Source organism: Marmota marmota, unplaced genomic scaffold, assembly GCF_001458135.2.
Source record: "Marmota marmota marmota unplaced genomic scaffold, marMar, whole genome shotgun sequence".
NCBI classification, from domain to species: Eukaryota; Metazoa; Chordata; class Mammalia; order Rodentia; family Sciuridae; genus Marmota; species Marmota marmota.
Genome location: NW_026000225.1, coordinates 1,300,218 through 1,317,176, shown reverse-complemented (window position 1 = coordinate 1,317,176; position 16,959 = coordinate 1,300,218).

Here is a 16,959-nt window from a genome sequence, read left to right as displayed (position 1 = left end):
GAGAGAGAGAGAGAGAGAGAGAGAGAGAGAGAGAGAGAGAGAGAGAGAGAGAGACTCTGAGTCCTAAAGGAGATGCCCAGGAGCCATTGAGATGCAGAAAGCACAGTTTTAAATCTTGAGCAACAGGCCCTTGGCCCATGCCCTTGTTAAACAAGAGAAATCCCCAAGTACAAGGAACATTGGAGTAACAGAGTGAAGCCTCACCCTGGCTCCACCTCCAATCCAGCCCCTCATACAGCCCTTGTATCAATATTGGACTCCCAACCCAAGGAATGTCTTCTCACTCTCTAGGTAGCCCACAGTCTCCCTTAAATGTATATCTGCTTCCCAAATAAACCTCTCTCTATGCCTTTGGCTCATGATGAAATTCTTTTCCATCTTGTATGCTAAGAACCCAGCTGGTCCTGAGTCAATTCATTCTCCCTTCTGGGAACTCCTGACACCCTTCTCTGGAGACATCTTTTTCCCCCTGACATCACTATGCCCCAATCTCTCTGGGAAATTTTTCAGGAGTCCTCTATTCCCTCACATCTCAGCTACAGGGAGGGGAGAGATTTCTGTCTCTTTTTCCCTCGAGTACAGAGAAGCCTGCACAAATGGCCTTGATTCTCATCTGACCTTACAACCATTTTAATGGGAGGACATTGTAAGAGAAAAGATTATGCTTTCTGCAGAGATGAAGGCTTCAGATGATTCAAATTATTACCATCCTTACCCTCTCCTTCCCATGCCAAACCTGGAATTGATTCTGAGGGTGGTTTTTAAATCTGAAATGGGGGAAAGTACTTCCAGTGCTTGTTCTGATGTCAACTGTTTCCAACATTTGTTATGGACCTGAACAAAACTCAAACCAGGGTAACACCAGCCTTGGTCCAACCATTGTTATTATTCACTGTGAGCCTTAGAGGTAGGAAAATGGAAGCCTCCCTTTGGACTCTCTGTTCCATGTGAGCACCAATCTCCCCCTTCATCATCTCACCTGGAAAACACAAATAGTCTGGAGCAAACTCTGCAGGACAAAGATTGACCTACACCTGTGGGGCCAAGTGATGATTACTGGGTCCATCTAGTTCCCTATCCACCAAAAGGCAGGATTCCTGAGCTGTCCCATGGACTTGTGGTTCCTGGCATGCTTTTCTGCCCTAGGACTAGCTATATCCTTCACCCACACCCTGGAGTTTGATGTCTGGATGATGGTCCCCATTCCCTGTGCTCCATCTGTTCACCAGAGGCTGTAGCCTTCTTATTAGGTCTCCACGATGGAATCTCCTTTCTCTTTCCTATACCCTCAAGGGCATTCAGTTCAGTCTTCCTGCTTCCTAGTGCCACTAAACCAACTGGCTGTACCCCTTCCTATGTTGCCTTCATTTATGGGCTCAGGGAGTATGTTAGCCATGGTCCTCAGAGCATTAGACACAGTCAAGCCTCTGTTCTTTTTTCAATTTTCTCCTTGGCTCCCTCCCTCTTTCCCATAGCGCTGCAAACTTTGTTCCCTCTCTTTTCTCATATGGGCAAGGTTCTTCTTCTCTGGACAGAAAGACTCCTTATGCCCATGCACAACCTCAAAAAAGTCCCAGAACAAAGAAGCTAGCTAGGGGAGAAGGTAGCTTAAAGGTCAAGGGAAGCACAGTGTAGGATGGCTATAAAGAGCATAATTAGCGCCGGGCTTGCTGAGCTTGTTGAAGGTAGGACAATACAAAATAGTGCACAGAGCTTAGAGATTAGCACAGTGAAATACCAGCAAAAAAGCCATGGAAAAGTAGAGCTTTGCCAGTGTTGTTTTCAAGGGAAGTATTAAAGTGTTGGAATTTCCCCATAGATGGAGGAAGAAGCAATGTAGAAACATGGAGTCTACTAAAGAATCAAGCTTCTGAATGCTGACTTACCTTAACCTCTTTCAACTTCAGAACAGTGGGGTAAATGATGAGGTCAATTGATTTTGACTCTGTCAACCAGGGATGAACTCTATATGGTATAGAAACCTCAGGAGACCTTGAAGGAAGAGGAGGATTGGCATTGCCCGATAAAGAGCCCAGTTATTAGGAAAGAAAACCAAGAGGAGAAATGATCTGAAAACAACTTAGAATATTCCACAACAAGTGAAAATCCAACCAATAATCAGGAATAATAGGGGTAGGAGTGTAACTCAATAGTAGAGTGTTTGCCTAGGAGAGGGGAAGAAATAAGAGCAATAGAAAAGAAACTGCCCTTTGCTCAAGAATGTTGGAGATCATCTCAGTGGTAGAATCTCCCTTTTTCTTTTTTACTAACAGAATCTCTTCCCCCCACCCCCCAGCTTTGGCTGGGTATATCACCACCCAATTACAATCTGAACTTCTCAGCCTTCTTTTTCTTTTCTTCCTTCCTTCCTTCCTTCCTTCCTTCCTTCCTTCCTTCCTTCCTTCCTTCCTTCCTTCCTTCCNCCTTCCTTCCTTCCTTTCTTTCTTTCTTTCTTTCTTTCTTTCTTTCTTTCTTTCTTTCTTTCTTTCTTTCTTTCTTTCTTTCTTTCTTTCGCAGCTAGGTGGCAATGTAGCTATGTCACAGGCCAGCAAAATAAGGTGCACAATTCCGGGTAATATCCTTCATCTTCTTAAAGAATAAATGCCTGGATCTTCTTTCTCCCTGTTTCTAGCACGGTGGATCTAGAAGCAGAAGTTACATGTTGACACATGGCTCCCTGGAAGATATTTCTGAGTAGAGCTCATCTGTCTCCCCAAACCCCTTACTTATAGATTTTATGAGAAAGAGGCATAAACTTTGAATTTATTGAGACCATGGTATTTTGGAATGCTTTTGTTACCCTAGCTTAGTTTAATAAGCCTTCATGAACAGTCTAAAGTTCTCCTTTTGCAGAAGAAGAAAAGAGACCCAGACTGTTTAAGTGCTTTTTGAAGGTCAAGATGCTGATAAGTTATTGGTAAATTGGGGTCAGTGCCCAGGTCTTTGACTGTTAGTATAAGTCACTGCTTTCTATTCCTCTTCTGAGTCAAGAGCACGGAGCTAGTCAAACCCTTGTTAGCATGTAGAAACTACATGGACTAATCTTTGAACTGGAAATGATGAGAAATGAAGCCAATGATAGGACATATTGAGTTTCCCTTCAGATCAATTTAGGAATTCAGTTGTCAGTGTTTGGTCAGGGGCCCACATAAGTCAACGTCAGCATTCCAGGATACAGAAAACACGGCTCTTTCTGGTGAGTGCAGGCTCAGGGAAGTTCTCTTACAAATCAGGAGCTTATTTTTACATAGAGTCAGGTCATTGAGGTAAACTTCAAGGCTGAGTGCACCTCTCGGTCGTTTAGGGTCAGCCAGACCCATGGTGGACAAACTGGGGACCAACGCCTGCCTTCTACCTGACCTGGAGAACAATCTCTCTTTTCAGACTTTGTCCTTTGTTCACACATGTGCCACCACACTGGTAGCTAATCCTAGTGCCGATTTCTTTAGATCCTGAAGCTTTTCTGGTCTTCTTACACCCTCTCCCTTCTTAAGGCTTTTCATTTGCACATGCAAAGAGAAGCTGGTCAGAGGAGAAACAGCAGAGCAGGTTCCCCAATAAACTTCAACCAACTTTCAGTGTGCTTAGCCCAGTCCTGTGGCAGGCACCTTTGATGGTTTTGTGCCCTGATGCTAGCACCAATAGACTGGGCCAGGCCAGACCTGTGACAGTGTTGATCTGCCCAGTTGAGCTGAGTCCCTGCCTCTTCCTAGGAATATGACTAACAAATCCATTCGTCTTGCATGTTTCATGCGTTCCACAAGCTTAAAACGCTACTGTCTGTATTAGTCAGGACTCTCCAGAGAAACAGAATCAATAGGAGAAAACAGATAAATATTTATTATAAGAAATTGACTCACATTACTATAGAGGCCAGCAAATTCCAAGACCATAGGTTAGCAAATTGGGGACCCAGGAAGGCCAATGGTATAGTTCCAATTGGAATCCAGCAGGCTCAAGACCCAGATAGAGCCAATATTCTAGTTCAGAGGATATCAGTATCAGGAAGGAAATTCTTTTTTTTTACTCAGGGGAAAGGCAGTAACTTTGTTTCTTTCAGATTTTCAACTAATTGAGCTCCATTTACATTATGAAGATTAATCCACTTTACTCAGTCTACCAATTTAGATGTTAATCCCATCCCAAAATACCCTCACAGTAAGACTCAGAATAATGTTTAACCAAATATCTGGGCACCCATAGCTTGTCACGTTGATATATAATATTTATCAAGATAGCCACTATTGTTTTTGTTATTCTATTGAGAAGGTGGGAGCAAAGGACATGTGACTTGTGGATGTGGGAGTGGAAAAGTGAACAGTTTTTGAGTGTGTCATCCAAATTTTGTGAAAAATTCCTAACATAAATTAAGAGACCCAGGAATGGAGCTCTGGATTTTTAAACATATGTGAATTGAGCATATATCATTGCTAACCTTGTCACATATGTATGTGCAAGCATCTGCATACACACACACACACACACACACACACACACTCCCAGGTTTAAGTGGAAGAGATTTCTTTCCTATTCTATCAGCTCAGCAGAAACCCAATCCAGATGTAACTGATCAAATTTAATATTTCTATCTTCAGATCCTTCAGAAGATGAAGATATTTTGTTCTTTTGGGAAAGATATTTTCCATACATTATTTCAATTATTCACTCATTAAAGCATATTATTCAAATGCTTGCCACATGCAGATAGTGAAGTTTGTCTGTTCCTTCTATTCTCCAATAAAGAATTCAGCTCTCTGGTCCGTCTTAGTGGCACTCACCAGTAATCCCAGCAACTCAGGAGGTCAAGGCAGGGGGAAAGCTCTCTGGGAGCATATAAAATCAGAGGTAGTATGGGAAGTGGGCCTGGAGGTGAAGGAGAAAATAGGCAGGAGAGGAAGGGCCTTGGCTTGAGGGAGTAGCAGAGAGAAAGGAAATGATAGAGAAGATAAAGCAACATGGAGGATTTAAAATTAGGAAGCACTGGAAAAGAAGACATGATAAAAGAGGCAAGGTTAGAGCTGAAAAGAGAAAAGAGGACTGAGAAGCTAGGGAGAGGGGAAGTCTGGGAATAATGAAAGAGTTTTAGAGTTAGAGTTGGAAATCTGGCCTGAAGTCCAGATTCCTCTGTTCTCATTGTGTAACTTTATTCATTGATTCCTCCCACGGGCCTTTATTGACACAAGCTGAGTTTGAGGTGTAGTGTTAGGAGTGGGAATACCAAAGTAAGGTGGACAGATGCCCCTTTCTCTCACTGTGGTAGGTGGGTACCCGTGGTTTCTACTCTCTGATGTGGTCCTGGCCCCATAAGCAGAAGATCTCTGAATTGCTTTTAGTCAAAAGAATACAGCAGAGGTGATGTGGTATCACCTTGTGGTTACTCTGTATAGACATGCTTTGGTTCTTCTATTGGCCTTGAAGAATCAAACAGCTTTATTGTGGATGGGTTATGGACAGAGTCATGTGGTAACAAACTGTGGTTCTGTGATTCACCTCTAAGTGAAAGCAGACTCCAGCCAATAACAAGCAAGAAAACAGGATCCTCATTCCTATAGCAACAAGGACATGAGTTTTGCCATCAACCTAAAGTAGCTTAGAGGTAGATTTCTCCCCAGTTAAACCTTCTGATAAGAACACAAGCCCAATGACTTTTTTTTTTTTTTTTGGTACTGGAGATTGAACTCAGGGGCACTCGATCACTGAACCACATCCCCAGACCTATTTTGTATTTTATTTAGAGACAGAATCTCACTGCACCTTTCTTTTGCTGAGGCTGGCTTTGAATTCGAAATCCTCCTGCCTCAGTCCCACCAAGCTGCTGGGATTACAGGCATGTGCCACTGCCCCTGGCCCCTAATGACATTTTGATTATGGTCTTGTTATACCAAAGATCCAGCTAATCCATGCCTGAACTTCTGACCCACAGAAACCATGAGATAATAAATATCTGTTGTTTTAAGTCACTAAATATGTAGTAATTTGTTATGCAGTATAGAAAACTACATTCTCATGTAGTTTACAGTTTAGCATTCAACAAATAAATACTTTGGTAGATTGCATTATTTATCTTAATATTTTGCTTCATCCCTATGTCTTTGTCCTTTGCCATGTGACTTTGTCATTGTCCTACTGCAGATACATGGTATATTTTCCTACCCTTCAACTTTGATTTTAGCCAGTGCAACGGAGCAGATATGACAGTGTGCATGCTCCAAGCCTGGGCCTTGCAAGTGTCTGTTTGTCCACTTCTGTCCCTGCATCACAACAGGATGAATCTCCTGCAGTTAACTGGCTTGAGGAAGTCGGGAGGCATGTGGAGCAGAGCTGGCCCTCAGGACCCACAGGCCTTAAGTAGAGACTGAGTTGCTACCCCAGCCACTGCAGGGAACTAACTAAGCAGAGTGATGTTGGAATGGGAAAAAGGATGTTCCAGGCAGAGAGAACAGCAGGGATAAGGTCCTCAATCAGAAAGCACTCACTTAGCACATTTGAAGAACTAAAGGAAGGTCAAAGTGGCTGGAGCTGGTGAGGCAGAGAGTTATGCTCAATGAAGATGAAAATGGAGAGGTAGACGGGATCAACGTGAAGGGCTTGGGAGTCATGTTGAGCGTTTTTTTCTTCTTCTTCCTTGACACCACAGCCTTAACAACTTCAACAACTAATTCTCCTCCTCCTCCTCCTTCTACTAATGGGGACACTGTAAGTGGTTTTCAATAAGGGAGTAACACAAGGAGATTTTTATTATTAAAATATCCCTCAACATGGTGTAAAGAAAAGACATATCTAGGGCAAGAATGGTGCTTCTTCAAATAAGAGGCTGCTTCTTCCATCCTGGAGAGAGGCAAAAGTAACTTAGATGATAGTCCAGTGGTGGAGATGGAGAGGAATATTTGGGAGATGGACATGACAAAATTTGGTAATTGATGAGACAAAGGCTGGAGAATATGCAATGTCAAAGTTCTTTGTCTCCAAGGCTTTTAGCATGAATCACTGGATAGCTGGTGGATCTAGTCATTTAGTATAAAGAAAACATGGAGGAAGTCCATGTCTGAGGGAAAGTTATGGGTTCTCTTTTTATGAACTTGGCCAAGTGATAGCCTCTGAGCTTCAGGTTTTTAATCTGTAAAATGGGAATGATACCTACCCATTAATCCCTACTAAGAAGATCAAATAAGATCACACATGTGAGGGAGCTTTGCAAATCAGAATGCAAAGTTGAAGGTAGGATCTTATTATTATAGCAGAGATGGAGGAGGTAGATGGGAGAGGAAGAAGGCTGATGAGCTGAAGGGATAAGTCAACCTTGAGCCAAATCCATCTGATCTTTTTGGGAAAAATCAGTAGAGAGAAAAAGAACCAAACCCTGGGAGCTCATCAGAGATGTTCTTTTCTAACCAGCAGCAGACCCTGGGCTCCTGGTGGCCCTGCCCTTTGTAATTGCTCCAGGCTGGGAGCTGAGAACAGTTCCTACTCCTGACTACCCCCACTAGGACACACTGTCTCCATTAGCCCAATCAGGACAAGTCTTCTGTGCACCATGGAAAGTCCTTGAGGTTAGACCCTGCTGGTGAAAATCTGGAGTTGAGTAGGCACAGGAGCTGAGGTACTGATGAGATCCTGCTGTTTTGGATTATGCAATTTTAACCTGCTTAAAGTACAACAGTCTGAGCTGCTTGCTGTGCTCCTCAAACCGCAAGGTTCCTACTGAGGCCAATCAATAGTCATTTGTATTTACTTAAAAACATTCGTTGAAATACCCCTGCCATATTGTGCCTGAACATAGCAGGGGCTGTGAGAGTAGGTAGTCAGAGGGCTCACTTAGAAAAGTTAACTCCATCTTCCTACAAAGGGACATTTATGCCTTTGCCCTGGAAGACGAGTTTGATACATTGAGTCACATAGTCATATCGATTCTTATAAAAGCTTCCTAGATGTGACCCAATCTTTACCACTTCTTATACACACGATTGCAGGTGCTTTTCCGAGATCAACTCTTATAATCACATTATATTTGACTTGGAAGCCCTTGTCACTGCTTGGGAATTCAGATCCAAATATTTTCATCCTGGTGTTAGTGTCCCAACCCACTGTGTAGGAAAGGCCCTGGGCTGTGGTTTAGATGCACTGATGGAATCACAGCTCTTCGCATGCCCAGCGGGCCTTTGAGCAAGCCACTTCAAGGAGTTAGTCTCCTGCTAATTATCTGCAATAAGGACAAAGATGTGAATGTTCCACAAGACATGAAGCCCCTAATCTGCTGCATAGTGAGCACCTGCCCACAGGGCCATTAGTGAAAGAGAATCAGCCTCAAGCAGTGAGCTGCTGGAGGTTCGGGAGAGCAGGGATCAGAGCTCCACCCTATCAGAATTCAAGCCTCCTTTAACCTGAGGCCAAATTGTTAAAGGGAGCCCTTAAAGGGCCAGAGTCTTTCCAACAGATCTGAGAAATGGCTGAGTGAGCCTAGAATAACAGGGATAGTGAGAGTGGAAGGATGGGCAGGGGAGGTCGCTGCAGGCAGAGCAGGCTCATTGTGAGCTCAGAAGGCATCATGAAATACATGATGAAAAGAAAATGGGTCTTTGAAAAACTTCTGAAGAGCCACAGGAGTGCAAAGGGAAGCCCAAGTAGCTTCAAAAAGCAAGAGAAAATAGCACTAAATTCATGATAGGACAGCTTTGGCACCTGCACTGACCCTTTCTAAGTGAGGGTATTCACAGCACTGCCAAAAACAAACAAATTAAAAAAAAAACCCAAAACACACACACACAAACTTGTCCACTGTTTCCTGATTTCTGCTGGAAGGGCTAAGGGGGTAGCGTGTTTCCCACAGGTGCCAAAACATGAGAGATGGATGGGGTTGTGGATGGCCAGTGAGTTACACAGAAATAGCCTGTGAGAGAGAAGCTTCCGGAGCTGCTCAGAGCTTCTCAGAGCCACGGCTGTGTCTCTCCACAAATATTATTTCTGAGCACGAAAGCCTTGGGCAAACACCCGTCTCCAGTATAAGTTCTGTTGGAAGGAGGGTTTAAGGCTTTGGTCAGGATGTACTGAACTTCAAACAAGTGGCCAGGTCAGGAACAGAATCCTGAAGCAGGATATGTGAGACCCATTAAGCCTGTGCATATTTTGGAAGATTGATTGCCGTGTGGCACCGGGCACTGTTGAGATTGTGAAGTGGCAGTGTTTACCACAGGAATTCACAGGTCCCTGGTTCTACCTGCCCACCCCCATGCCCTTCCTCCCGGGTGTTCCCCTGTGATCACATCTGTCCTCAGCAAATAATTTGAAACTCAGGCTCACTTGGGTATAAATGTCTGATAACAGTTTACTTCACGAACTTTGATTGGAGTGAGGGCCAGAGTCGGAGGGTAAAAAAACAAGGGTTAAAAAGAAAAAAAAAAAGAAGGCAGTATGGGTGGGATTTTAATCAGACTCTGATGCTCATGGGCCTGATCTTTTCGAAGGTGGGAAGGTGAGGTGGCAGAGGTGGTTGCTGTCTCTATCTGGCCACATGGTTCTGTATTGTAAGGTCTGGAAGGAATTTACTGATTATTTTGTCTTGGGGTTCTCAAAGTTAGAATCAACTGGTCAACTTGGGTGGCCCAGGAATCTACAGTTACCGTGTATCTTGGTAATTGGAAACAGGTGGTTCAAGAATCAGACTTTGAGAAAAAATACCAATCTAGTCCCTCTATTGACAGGTGAGGAGTGAGGATGGGAGGGGCTCTCCCAGGGTGATCTCCTACCCCATGGAGGGTCACAGGGGTTGTCTGGGCCAAGCCACCACTGCTTGCCACATGGGGATTCTTGAAGGCTTCAACTCTGATTCCTTTTCAAAGAAGGATGGCTCTCAGGGGAGCACACAGTACAAGCCATCTGCTAGCGAGTCTGTGGACACGGGGTGTGGGCCCAGGCTGGCTGCTTCAGGTTCCACCACGGGGCACAGTGCCCTCCCTCAGCACCATCAGGTGCTCTGTTTACTCTGTGGGCCTGTCCCTTTGGGGCCCTTGCCCAGCTCCCACACAGACCTAGCACTTGTCTCAACAGCCAGGCTCTCTGCACAGCCCCAAGCCAGGGATTGTTCTTAAGGCTTTTCGTCTCCATAGCTTATTAGCAAGAGTTTTTCTGTTCTCATTGGGGTACCACATCTATCCCTCAGCCTCACCATCCACATACAGTCCTGGAAGGAAGTTCTTTTTCAGGACAGAGTGGGGCATAAACACTGAAAAACTGACTCATCTTCCCTCAATTTCATAAAATGGCCATCAGCCAAAGGAGAAAGTCACCTAATATTTGAATGCAAGGGCCCAGTCCTTGCATGGCTCTGGAGATGGCCCTGTTGTCTGCATATCTTCATGAAGTTTCTCTGAAGAAAGACTTTGGCTAGGGGCTGGGGTTGTGGCTCAGTGGTAGAGCGCTCACCTCGCACTTGCAAAACCCTGAGTTCGATGCTCAGCACCACATTAAAAAAAATAATAATAAACAAGTAAAATAAAGGTGTTGTGTCCAACTACAACTAAACAATAAATTAAAAAAAAAAGAAAGACTTTGGCTAGCAAGAGAAAGGATTCTGACATTCCCATTTGGAGCTGCAAGCTGCACTTGGTAGTAGGTTAATTTTGTTTTCGTTTGTGATTTGCATTATGTTGGAAGATCAAGGGACGCCTCACTCTTGCTTCCTGACTCTGTTTGTCTCTGCAGCCTTGTGCTTTTTCTGTAGTAGAAGATCATGTCTCTGTCATTAAGTGACCTTGGTTCATATGGAGAATTTTTGCTCTTAGGTCACATGCAAATGTTTTATTTCATTCATTCTTTTTTTTTTTTTTCTTTTGGTAGTACTAGGCATTGACCCCAGAGGCACTCTACCACTGAGCTCATCATGAGGCCCTTTTAAGTTTTTGTTATGAGACAGGGTCTCACTAAGTTTTTGAGGATGGCCTTGAACTTACAATCTTTCTCTCTCAAGCTCCCAGGTTGCTGGGATAGTGGGTACATGTCACCACATCCAGCTTTCATTTAGTTTTTCAGCAATCTTCTGAGAGAGTGCTGTGAACCTCATTCTGCAGGAATCTATGGTTCAGGGCAGGGTTCAGCCCGTCTCTTTCCTATCAAACTGCAGCATTGTAGCAGTTCCCTAAGAATGAAATATCTCTGTACCATTTGCAAAAAGCCAGCAGTGTCAGGCTAATTCTATCTTTGCAAGTCAATGAAGCTATTTAGATGGTTAAGTCAAGGAAGAAATGAGGGAAGAACAACAATCCAAAGAGTGAGTGGAAAGGAGGCAGAGAAGTCTAGTTCTGGGCACCCAGTAGGTGCTCAATAAATACATGTGGACTGGATAGATGAGACTAATGCAAATAAGATCAAAGTCTAGTAAACTGTTGAACACTGAAAGACATAAGGGAGATTTTACAGAATCCATAATTTGGGGATGTTTCTGGAAGCTTGAAGTATGATTTAGAATAAACAAAAGGAAGTATTGCTATTTCAAAGCTAGTAAATTTAGAGAGCTCAAGTGTTAACATGGATTAAAAAAATATAAATCTCAACTGGAAAAAAAACCCCTTGTACATGATGAATCTATTAAAAAAAAAATAACAACCCAGGGGTAACATCTTCTGCCTTTGAGGGTGAGGTCAAGCAGACCCTCCTACGATATCTGGGTTCAGAATCCAGTGTGAGCCTTAGAAATTTCCCATCTCTTCCCTCTTTAACTCTTTGACACCTTCTTACTCTGTTTTCTGGTTTTAGGGAGTTACCGGCATGATGAACTACAAGAAACCTGCATGCATTTTACATCCAATTTATAGAGCCCTGACTCGAAGAGTGCCTAAATAATCCGTGGTGAAGGCTGCTAAATGGGCCATGTAATCCACTTGGAAATGACGCGTCCCGGCTTTTGAGCGCGTCCATGAATCTGAGTGTGCATTCCTCTTCTGTGTTTGTAGGGGGGACAGGATAAGGGGGAATGAATTGGGTGCCTTGCTCACCTGAGACCAAAACATTAGCTTTCTTCCCAGTACAACCCACCAAGACAGAAGGAATTTTTTTTTTTTTTTTTTCCTGAGGCCTGGCAAATGTTCCTTCCAGGTTTCTCCAGCCTCTGACTCTCTGCCTAAGGCGTGGGTCTGGCCCCAGAGACAGGGCAGGACTTGTCTGTTGGTGGCATCAAGCCCTGCCTGTGACTCCACATCCTGGGGAAGCATCATGACTTTCCACAATTGCTCTGCAGATGTGTGGGTTTCCTGGAAGACCACAGTGAACCCTGGTGTCTCTTTGTGGAGCATGCCTCTTCCATCCCACTCTTGGAGTCAGTCCCAACTAGTTTCCTCATTGGTTCTGTGGTGACAGCTGGCAGGTCAGGGCACAGACTCTTGTCCCATTTGGTCTGCAGGTTTCGTTGGCCTTTTCTCAGAATCTGGACTACATTTCCTGAGTCTCCTCTTCTATGCTAAGGTTGGGGTTAAGGATTTGCAGTTGACCACCCCCACCCCCACACATCACTATCCTCTTTTGCCTCCAGATGTGTCCTCTCTCTCGACTCCTTCCAGTCTCAAGACGCCATCCTGCTCACCCACCAAGTGGTGGTCCCTCTCTTCCCAGACCCTCTAGGTTCCACAGAGCATGTGACCTTTGACATTCATTTGACACATATTATACCTGATGGGTCAGGGTCCCTGCAGTAAACAGACACAGCACAATGGAATGGGGTGACATGAACAGAGTTTAATAGAGGGACTTTTTTTTTTTTAACACAAGGGTGTAGGGAGTTTGGGAAAACCATGAAAGAGAGTGAAGAATCTCAGGGCTGGCATCAGGGATACCTTCCCCATCCCTAAAGGAATAGGGATGGGGACAGAATCAGAAGCAGCCTGGCAGGACTTTTGGCAAAACGAAGCAGCCAGTTTGCAGTGACCCCTCTGGGAAAAACATGAGGGATTAAATATCCCCATCTCACATCTGCTGGACCCAACTGGAGGCCAGAGTCCATGGGACTTGTGGTTGTAGTTTATAGGGTCCAACCTCCAGGGCTTAGAGCAAGGGAGAGAAAGATAGAAATTGGATCTGGAGGGGAAAGCCAACAGAAGGATATTAAACACAGGGTGTGCAGAAACATGCACACTGTATTTTGGGCAGATTGTCAGAGATCTCTTTTGCTGTATGTGACCAGCCCCTGTACCACTCATGTTGTCACGTGTGTTTAGCTCGCCTCCACCAGAATAGATGGAAACTTTTGGCAAGGACGCTGCCCTATGCAGCTCTTATTCCCAGAGGGTTTTGATTGGCTGCACTGATTGACACACATGCAATTTGAGGCCAAAGAGTCCCAAGCCTTTGGGGAATGAAAACCTACTGATGTGAAACCTGAACTGGCTTCAGGTTCACTGGGCCTCACTCCCAGGTCTATTGTTAGCATAGGAAATATGGAATTTACTTCCAGTGGTTTTGGAAAGGAGGAGCAAGGGATTGTGCCCTTGGCTATTTGCCATGTCATCCTGACCCCCATGCACACAGCCCCTGGGAACTCAGGGGCCAGGCCAGTTTCTCTTGTGGCACTTCCCAAGTAACAGGCCTGCTAAAAAGAGGGGCCAGTCATTCCTGGTTGCTGTCTCAGGGTTTGAAGGTGTTTCCGTTTTGGTGGGGAATTCCTTTCTTTCCTTTCTGAGCATGGGAGGTCATGGTTGGACCATAAGGTAGAGATCAAAAGTCAAAAGTAAATATCTGAGCATGAATATCTGAACTTTATGTGTGTGAGTGTGAATAGGCAGGATTCTTAGGTTTGGTAGGAGCAGTGGAATCAAAACCTAAAATAAAATAAAATTAAAATGGAACAGGAGAGCTCCTACTGTTTGTGCAGTGCCTCTGTGGGCTTGGTGTGGTGCCATTCACAGTGAACATTTTATTCCATAAGAGGCTATGAGGTATTATCAAAAGTTTATAAATGAGGAGATTAGGGGACTCAAGGAAGTTAGGTTACTTGCCAGCGTTACCCAGGTTACAGGGGTGAAGTTCTCTTGACTCTAAACACTCACTTACACTAGAATTAATTTCACGTAGTCTGAGAAGATAAACCCATTCTTGTTTTGTATCCAGTTTTGTTTTCTATTTCTGTTGCTTTGGTTCCTCTGCCTATGGATACGTGTGTGTTGAGTGACCAGGGTGAGGAAAAAAAGAGAAGGAAAAAATGTAACCTTGCTATTCCCAATTATTTTCTTTTTCTTAAACTTAAAATTCTTGGCTAGAATTCTAAGAGAACCTCTCAGTTTTAAGTGTTATAGTAGAGACAGGGTGACTTCAAGCATAGATTGTGTACCTGGTACTATACCCAGCCGGGTTAGGGCCAGCGAATCCCTGATGGAGCCAGCCCAGATAAGCACCGGCCTGCAGAGACATGAACCGGCATTAGAAGACGTGAACACGCCCACTGAGAAGGGAGGTGGCTGGGGCTCCCCAGGGGTCTGAAGATGGGTATCTTGGGCTGGAGCCATAGAGGTTCTGTCCTTGGAGATGTCCTTCCTATAGGAAAAAAGCCACCTGAGGAGTGTGTGCCATGGGATGTGGTACTCAAAGGCAAAGAGCTGGGAAGAAGTGCCCTTGTCACCTTCACCTTATCCCAAGGCACATCTTTATCATGGAGCTCCTGAAATACTTTCATAGGTTAATGCCTGGGTAGTTTTAACTTAGCGAAGGTAGGGAATAGGCACCATTAGGTCAGAAGGGTCCTGAGATGGAATAAGAGATCTAGGCCAGGGGATAAGTTGGCAGATGTAAGACTTGAATATCCCTCCAAGAGGCAAAGCCCTGTAAAGCAGTGCCTTCCTCTACTCCCCCACCTCTGCGCATGTCCATGAGGTCAGCGTGGGCTAGGGGTGAGTAGTGGTCAAAGAAACGGCCCCTGCTGGGAGGAGATTGGAAGGGGCTGGGTGTGGTCCATAGTAAAGTGCTCTAGACTGAAAATCAGACTTAGATTTGATTCTCCTAGTTCTGATACCATTGCTAAATCTCAAATCATGACCTTGAGCAGATGTCAGGTCAGCTCTGTGGGCTAAAATAAAGACTTTTCTAGATCAGGAATCAGTTAATTATAGCCTGGGACCAAATCCAACCCCCAACCTGTGTTTTTTTTTTTTTTTTTTTTTTTTTTTTTTTAGTACTGGGGATCGAACTCTGGGGCACTCAACCACTGAGGCCCATCTCTAGGCCTATTTTTAAATTTTATTTAGAGAGAGGGTCTGGTCTCACTGAGATGCTTAGTGCCTAAGTTGCTGAGGCTGGCTTTGAACTCACCATCCTCCTGCCTCAGCCTTCCAAGCAGCTGGGATTACAGGTGTGCACCATTGCGCCAGCGCCAACCTCTTTTTGTAAATGGAGTTCAAAGGAACAAAGTCCGGCTTAATTGTTTTCCTACTGTCTATGACTGCTTTTGCACTCCAGGGGCAGAGTCAGTTTTCCCAACAGCGTCCCTCGCATCCACAAAGCCTAAAATATTTACTCTCTGGCCCTTTACAGAGAATGTTTGCTAACCTCTGGTCTAGATGATTTCTAAGGTTCCTCCCAGCTGCGGGGATGTAGTTTGAGCATTGTGCCTCCTATGACTTGGTGTTTCGCACAGTCCAGGAAAGTGGTAGTTAAAAGTCTGTGGATGTGGATACCCTTTGCTCCATCTTTGAAGGCTTGCTTGTACCTCCAGCTTCCCCAGTGTTTCCTCCTCTGAGTTGCTGGGGCTGGGAAACAGTCACCCTTGATTGAATCAGGATGGGAGGTGGTGGGTAGCTAACTAACTCAGCTGCTGCCTTAACCCCCAATGCACAAATCTGAGATTTTCCCAGTGGGATAAAGCCCCCCTTGCCTTTGCAGGAAACTGCTCATTAGCCCTAGGTTTGGGGTTTTCTTCCCCCTGCTGTCTCACTTCTCCACTCCCTGGCTGTACTTCCTGAAATCAGCTCCCCAATCAACTTCTTGTCTCCCAGGCTGCTCTGGGGGAAGCTCAAATGAAGACATGATATGTAGCTAATAAACACATGTTGTTCTTGTCAGCAATCATCTGCCTCGTGTTACTTACCATATTCTGCTACAACAAACAATGTTGGAAAATTTAGCTAATTTAAAAAAAAACACAAAGATTCGCAATGAAGAGAGCGACATATGGTTCTAGGCAACAGGGAGGAATTCTAATTCAAGCTCTGTGAATTTTGGTAATTTGTGAACCTTAGTTTCCTTATCTCAAAATTAGAGGGTCAGATTGCTTGATTCCCTAGATACCTAACTCTTCCAAGATGCTATAAAATTGGACTCAAGGTCGTCTTGCTAATCAGATGGCAATAAGTAAAAGCAGACATATTCACAATCTTAACTGATGAAGCGTTTTGTGATAGTGGTTGGTTTTTTGTTTATTCCTAGTATGATGATGGTGCTGGGGGGGTGAGAGGTGGGAAAGTCATCCACAGTGAGGAAAGAACACTGCTCAGAATTACCTGGTATTGGGGTTGGGGATGTGGCTCAAGCGGTAGCCGCTCGCCTGGCATGCGTGCGGCCCAGGTTTGATCCTCAGCACCACATACAAACAAAGATGTTGTGTCCGCTGAAAACTAAAAAATAAATATTAAAAAATTCTCTCTCTCTCATTCTCACTCTCTCTTTTTTTTTTTTAAAAAAAGAATTACCTGGTAACTTGACTTTTACTTGGGCAAACCCACCTTTTTCTTCATTATTACCACTCCTCTCTCCACTCCTGACCTTGCCTCCCCATCCTTCTGAGCACCCATTTCAGAAAATCATGGCCAGTATGCAGCTGAAAACAGATGGTCCAATCCTATGTGGTTTGGTTTCTAAATGTAGGAAACTCTGGGGGAAGTCTGCCCAGAAAAGTTTTTAAAAACTTCTTGGTAACCTGGCTCATAACTTTTATCTATCTTTGTATATCACACTCTTTACCCACAACCTCAAGGGTTTGAGGGAAAT